The following is a 7,547-nucleotide window of genomic DNA, read 5'->3' as shown; positions in this document are numbered from 1 at the left end:
AGCACAAAGGAGGAAATGAGGAGGGGGAAGAGGGCATTATAGTGCCATCTTAACACCTGGCAGTGCCGACTAGCATTAACAATGCTCTTATATACATATATAATATATATTTTATTATATAATGTATTATATATTTTATATATATAATACATTATATAATAAAATATATATAATATATATAAATACAATGTTATATATCTGTAAGTTGCTAAAAGAGAATGTAAATATTGTCACCACACACAAACATACTTGGTAATTATGTGAAGTGATGGATATGTTAATTAATCTTATTGTGGTCACCATTTTGCAATATATACATGTTTGTAAAAAATCATGCTGGGGGTGCCTGGCTGGCTCAGGTGGTAGAGCATATGACTCTTAATCTTGGGGTTATGAGTTTGAACCCCACATTGGGTGTAGAGATTACTTAAAAAAATAAAATCTTAAAAAGAATAGATTTAAATGTCAATTATATCTCCATAAACCTGGAGAAAATGGCCTAGCAAAGGTTATGAATTACATGATGTGTCCTAAATGACATTTTGTGAAAGGCAAAATTATAAGGATGAAAAATAGATCAATGGATGCTAAGGGCTAGGGATTGGAGGAATTTGGCCACAAAGAGGCAAGTGAAGGAGTCTTTTTTGGGTGATGGAATTATTCTGCATCTTAACTCTAATGGTGGTTACATGAATCTATATTTTTAAGAACCCTTAGAATTTTATAGCAAAAAGTCCATTTTAAATATGTAAATTTTATTTTTTTAATTAATTAACTTATTTATTTATGATAGTCACACAGAGAGAGAGAGAGAGAGAGAGAGAGAGGCAGAGACACAGGCAGAGGGAGAAGCAGGCTCCATGCACCAGGAGCCCGACGTGGGATTCGATCCCGGGTCTCCAGGATCGCGCCCTGGGCCAAAGGCAGGCGCTAAACCACTGCGCCACCCAGGGATCCCTAAATATGTAAATTTTAAAAATTAATTTTTAAAAGTGCTTTTTGAAAAAGAGTTTTGGCTTTTTTATATGTATAAAAAAGGTTCTCAAACCTTTTGGCCTCACAAGCCCAAATTTGAAATCTAAGCAAATCTATGAACCCCAGAAAAAAATGAAATAAAATACACACAAAATTTGAGTTTTGAATTCAGGATAGAGGGAAGAGGCAAGGATGAATACAGATATCTGTGCTTGGCTGGATGCAGGATGGTCTCTCCAATTCATAGAGATAATGTGGAAGAAATGTCAGAAAAAGAATACTTAATACAGAATAATATGCAGAATAATATGTAAGTTTATTGGACATATACATGCAGAAGAAATAGAAGATTGTCAGAGTGGAAGATTGATTCTGGAAATGCTAAGTTTGAGATATTTGTGGTATACTGAATATTCAGCAAGTAATTGAACACACCAGTACAGTTCATCTGAGCTCAGACAAATACTATTTTCTGTAAGAGTGGAATAAACTTGGGGCACCTGGGTGACTCAGTTGGTTAAGCATCTGACTCTTGATCTCAGCTCAGGTCTTGATCTCAGGGTGGTGAATTCAAGCCCTGCTTTGGGCTCCACACTCAGTGTGGAGCCTACTTAAAAAAAAAAAAAGTGTGCTAAACTAAGAGCTTTTACTTTTACTTTTTCTCCTTTTACTATTTTGTTTTAACATCATTTTGGAATTGTTGGCCAGTGAATTAAACCAAGTAAAGAAATAACATGTATAAATCTAGGAAAGGTTAGATCTAAATTATCTTTGTTTTTGCATTGATAAGATTACTTAATAGTAAAATATCTGGAAATGGTATAATATATACTGTAAAACTAAGAGCTTTCCTACATGCCAGCAATTCACAATCAGAGGTTATTATCATACAAAGATCTCAATCTGGTAATAAATTTAAAATTTTCAAATTCTAGTGTAGTTAACATACAGTGTTATATTGTTTCAGGTGTACAATATAGTGCTTCAACAATTCTATACCCAGTGCTCATCACGATAAATGTACTCTTAATCCCCTTCACCTATTTCACTATCTCTCACCCACCCATTTCCCCTCTGGCAACCACCAGTTTGGTCTCTATAGTTAAGAGTCCTTTTTTTTTTGGTTTGTCTCTTTTTTCCTTTGTTTTGTTTCTTAAATTCCACATAGGAGTGACATCATATGGTATTTGTCTTTCTCTAACTTACCATTCTAGGAATAAAATTTAACATACATAGTAACAATACAGATAAAACTATGAAACAATTGAGGGGTGTATCATATTTCCCTGATTATAAATGAACTTTATCTCTGAAATCAAGATACATTTTCTAATTTAATTGGTAATATTTTCTTTTTTAGTAGTAAATAAAATGATTGTGCAATATGGTTTTCCTAAGCTTGATGAAATATAGTAAAAGAAGATTTTAATAAATGGCCAAACATTCCGTGTTCAACTATAAGAAAATTCAGTTATAAATGACAGTTCTTCCCCCAAATCATTTATCAATTTCATGTGGTTTGTGGATTATCCCAAAATAATCTCAACTGGTCTTTTTCTTTTTGGTGGAACAAAATGATTTTAAGTTTCTTCTAGAAAAGAAATGCCATGATAGTACCATTTGGGGAAAGTGTACTCTGGCATGTTTTGAATTACAATTTGGCAATGTTCACCTAGCAAAGGTTAAGGTTTCAAGAGGAGCAGAGAGAATTTACAAGTGATTATTATTACATGGAATTTATCTTTAAGGAACACCTCAAGCCATTTTTAGAAAAATGTATATTGTAGCATTCTTTAAAATAGAAAAAATTAGGTATACAAAATTCCATCAAAGACAAGACTGGTTAAAGAAGTGGTAGCGGGCGGGGGGGGGTGGGGGAGGCAGCCCCGGTGGTGCAGCAGTTTAGCGCTGCCTGCAGCCCGGGCTGTGATCCTGGAGACCCAGGATCGAGTCCCACATCGGGCTTCCTTCATGGAGCCAGCTTCTCCCTCTGCCTCTCTCTTCGCTCTCTCTGAATGAATAAATAAATAAATCTTTAAAAAAAAAAAAAAAGAAGAAGCGGTAGCAGGGGTGTTTGCAAAGTTCTATTTTTTTGACTTGGGTGGCGGTCAGGATTCATTGCATAATAATTATTTTTTTAAGTTTGATTTATTTAAGTAACAACCTCTACACCCAACATGGGGCTCAAACTCATGACCCCGGGATGAAGAGTTGTACGTTCCTCCAACCAAGCCAACCAGGTTCCCCTCACTGAGTAGTTATTTATTAAGTTATATCTTTGTTTCTATGAATTTTCTGTAAGTATAAAATATTTCACAATAAAAGTAGCTAAAATTAATAGCGTCTATGTTTAGGAATACTATGAAACACTATACAATCAATAAAAGAATTGGGTAAATCTATCAGGAAGGTTGGGATGAGATATACTTACATATCACTCAGATTCAGCCTGTGCTTGCATATATTTATAGTACATTCATTTTCACCACTGAATAATACTCCACTATGTGAACATACTACAATATATTTATCCATTGTTGTGGCAATAAATGATTTGGTTGTTTTCTGTTTGGGGCTATTACAAAGAGTAATATATTTGAGTATGCAAATGATCAACTCTGCAAGGTAATGCCAAATTTGTTTTCCAAAGGGATTAAGCCCATTGAATTCACAGCAGCAATGTACAGAAGATTGTGTTACCCACAATCTCTCCAACATCTGATATTTCAATTATACAATGTACGATGATATCTCCTTATGGTTTTGACATGTGTTTTGCTCATTGCTGATGGGTTGAACATCTCTATATAACTTTACTGGACATATACATTTCCCTTTCTGAGAAATTTATAACTATTGCCCATCTGTCTACTGGGTGGTTTGTCCCTTTAAAAAGTTGTGTAAGTTCTTTGTATATTCTTGATACCAATCCTTTGTCAGCTATGTGATTTACAATCTTCGTATAGTCGAGTCTTTCACTCTTTTTAAGGTATCTTTTGAGGAAGAGGAGTTTTTAACTTTAATATAGTGAAATTTATCAATCTTTTCGTTTAAGGTTAATACTTTTACATCTAATTTAGAAAATCCTTTCCCACATCAATGACACAAAGTAATTCACAGACATCTCCTACTAAAAGTTTGAAAGTCTTGTTCCTGACATTTGAGTCCTTAAACCTCCTGGAATTAACTTTTTATATAATATAAATAGGATATTTATATAACATAAATAGGAATCCAGTTTTATTCTTTTTTCCATACAAATGTACAAACAACACATTCCAAAGCAACCAGAGATGAATTACCTGGAAAGTAATGTTTTTGTTGTTCTTCTAGATGTTCAAAATTCTTATAAGTGCATACAGTCCTGCTCTGGGGTGTGGTGGATGACAAACTCAGCGCAAGGACCATCTCAGGAAATCTGGAAAGATCTTAGGAAACAAGATGCAAGAGTTCAATATGCAAAAAGGCAGACTCCAACAAAAAGGCAGACTCCAACTTATAGCTGAGGTGTGTTGCAAAGCCTTTGACTTTATTTTGGAACTCAAAGCATTGGTCCACAGATCTTTGTGTCTACATCCTAAGTCAGCTCAGGAGAGCCTACTGATACATTGTGGGAGTAGGGGGAGATACTGGTATGTAGCAATAGTTTTAATTTTTAATTTTAATTGCATTCTATTTAAACTTTCTATATTTTAGGATGCTTATATTTTTTAAATATATGATTAGAAGGTATAAAGGCCAATGGATATAGATTTCTGAGAAGACTCTGAAATGGACTTTGTTTTTCTGGACTTTCAAAGAATTAATTCATTTTGTCTAATTTCATCTTGGGCTCTCCTTTTCCAAGGGAGATGCACATCACTAACACTTACTCTGGCTTCTCACAGCATCACATGAAAAGTAGGAAAGGAGAGGACCAGCTACGGATTGGTCATATCTGGGTTCAGAATGGAAGTGGAGCAGTGAGAAAGGGAGAATGTTTAATCCAAGGAACAAGAATGGAAAGGCAGGGAAAGTGGCAGTAAGTTGGAGAGGACACATGCACACATGAAAAGGAATTTCCTGAATAATTAAACAAATTCATATTCAGAAAGGAAAAGAAGAGACCTGCATATGAATACAAGAAAGGGTATGAAAATAAAAATTACTAGGTCAGACAGCCCTCTACATCAACCTCTAGCGGGTCTATTAGACCAGGGCAATGTCTTTCTGTTGATCGCCAGGTATTCAAGAGGGGCAGAGAGAACGAAGTGTATCTATTAGAAATAATAAATCAGGCATCTGCAACTCAGAGAGCACCTCTCTTTCTCTAGATTCTAAAACAATATCCCCCTTCCTCCTTCCCCATCTCCCCCCCGCTGCCCCCAGCAAACATTGCAATCATTGTGGATTCTGTTCCCTGACCTGGGTCGGCTTCCATCATCCAAGCTGTCCATTCCATTGTGGCCAGCTGTTTCACGTGATTGTCCTTCACCTACCAGGAACTGGGCACTTTGCCAAACACTGCACAGCAAAATCACTTGACCTTGACTGCGCAGACATATCCATGAGGGTCCCCTGATTGTGTACTTCAAGGAATTTGACAGCATATTTTATCTCATGCCTCTGTGTACAGAAATGATGGACTGGTAGCTTATGAATATAGCAATCAATAAAACCTTCAATTTGATAAGATCTATTTTCTCCTTTTCACATTCAATGACTTGACTGGTCTCATTATGCACACCAAAAAATATGTAACCTCCCTCAGTGTCTGCAAATGCAGAAACAACTGGGGAGACTTGTTAAAGCACTGTGACATCTCTGTTGAGAACATTTTAAGCTCAACGTGAAGGGACTTAGCAAAGTTGAGCTTTTCTAGATACTGAAGGTGATTCCTAGCAAAGAAAGCAGCAGCTGAGGCCCTTATGTTACCATCATTTTGGATACCAACCAGATCTTTCTGGGGACTTAATGAACTGGAATCATTAGTATTCATAAGGGTCTGAGTTCTCCCTTTGAGGAATGCCAGTGCTTCCCGAGAATTCATGACATCAGTAGATGCTCTGTATCTGTGGTACAAATTGGAGGACAACATTGCCAGTCATATACCAGAGGCCTCGGTGTTCCATGACTTCACACACACACACAAAAAAGACGTCTCCCTGCTGCATCTCATCTAAGTAACCTTTAAAAATTGAAGGCATATTCAGCCCCACTCCATGGATTTCATAATTGTAGTCTTTGTTTTCAATCTCAGCCTTAACCCCTCCGCCACCAGAATTCAGCAGAGCACATATTGCATTCAATATGATTTATTCTGTTTCTTCTGCAGTTGGGGCTTCATTTCATTCCTTTGCTTATTCCCAAGGGTGATTTTTCCTGCATTTAAGACACATTCGGCAAAGTTAATTTCCAAATGAACCTTGATACTCATCTTTTCAGTGCTTGTCCTATTCCTACCCTGAAAGGTTCTCCTAAGAAACAGGAAGAGAGGGGATCCCTGGGTGGCGCAGCGGTTTGGCGCCTGCCTTTGGCCCAGGGCGTGATCCTGGAGACCTGGGATCGAGTCCCACATCGGGCTCCCGGTGGGTGCATGGAGCCTGCTTCTCCCTCTGCCTGTGTCTCTGCCTCTCTCTCTCTCTCTCTGTGACTATCATAAATTAATTAATTGAAAAAAAAAAGAAACAGGAAGAGAGAACCATTAGAATAGGACAAGAATAGGGGAGGTGGGAAAACTAACAGTTTGAGGCCACTTGTGTGAAGTTGGTCACTTCATTTATGCCCATGGAGGTTGAAGCCAGGTTCATACATGAAGTAAGAGTGGAGGACAGGTGAAGGAGCTAAGTCTACTAGAAGCCCACTATTACCAGAGAAATGATCAAGAGGCTATTTTTATGCTGTGATTTTAGTAACTGTTTGTGCCACGATCTTTGAGTGGCAATGTCTCCCAGATCCCCTGCAAAAAACAAGAAATCGTACAGATACACAAGGACTGGAGCTGTAATGCAGAGGGAAACTTTCACTGTCAGAAGTGCCTCTGGGACATGCTGATGTTTATTGCTTTTCTTGGTGCTCTTTCTCCTCTCATTGAAACCTGGGCAATTCTTGGATTTTTTTTTTTATGATAGTCACACAGCGAGAGAGAGACAGAGAGGCAGAGACACAGGCAGAGGGAGAAGCAGGCTCCATGCACTGGGAGCCCAACGTGGGATTCGATCCCGGGTCTCCAGGATCGCGCCCTGGGCCAAAGGCAGGCGCCAAACCGCTGCGCCACCCAGGGATCCCCAATTCTTGGATTATTTTATAGCCCATTTTGAGGAAGAAGCAAATCTGATTGAGTTGGTAATTTGTCATGGTTACTATGAAACAGACCCTCTAGCTTTCTCTGGTCCAAGCAGTTCTCATGAAAAATATATATATAAATAAAGTATAAGTATAAGTATATATATATATATATATATAATTTGTTTGAAACTAACAAATTATTGACTGTTTGGATCAACCAAGCCAACAGGTTGAGGTAGGTTTTGACATTTCTAAAACTTCAGCTAACAAAAAGGAATCTCAGAAGAGGTAAAGAGGAGTGACAG

At 37.5% G+C, this 7,547-nt stretch overlaps 1 pseudogene; it reads right to left on the bottom strand.

Moving 5' to 3' along the window:
- LOC144285279 (schlafen family member 5-like) overlaps nt 1-6,391 on the bottom strand; it is a 10,575-nt pseudogene extending 4,184 nt beyond the window's left edge.
- Between the last annotated feature and the right edge of the window lie 1,156 nt (nt 6,392-7,547).

The sequence above is a fragment of the Canis aureus genome, chromosome 16, assembly GCF_053574225.1.
Source record: "Canis aureus isolate CA01 chromosome 16, VMU_Caureus_v.1.0, whole genome shotgun sequence".
Classification (NCBI taxonomy): Eukaryota; Metazoa; Chordata; class Mammalia; order Carnivora; family Canidae; genus Canis; species Canis aureus.
This window is presented reverse-complemented; position numbering and strand designations above follow the sequence as displayed.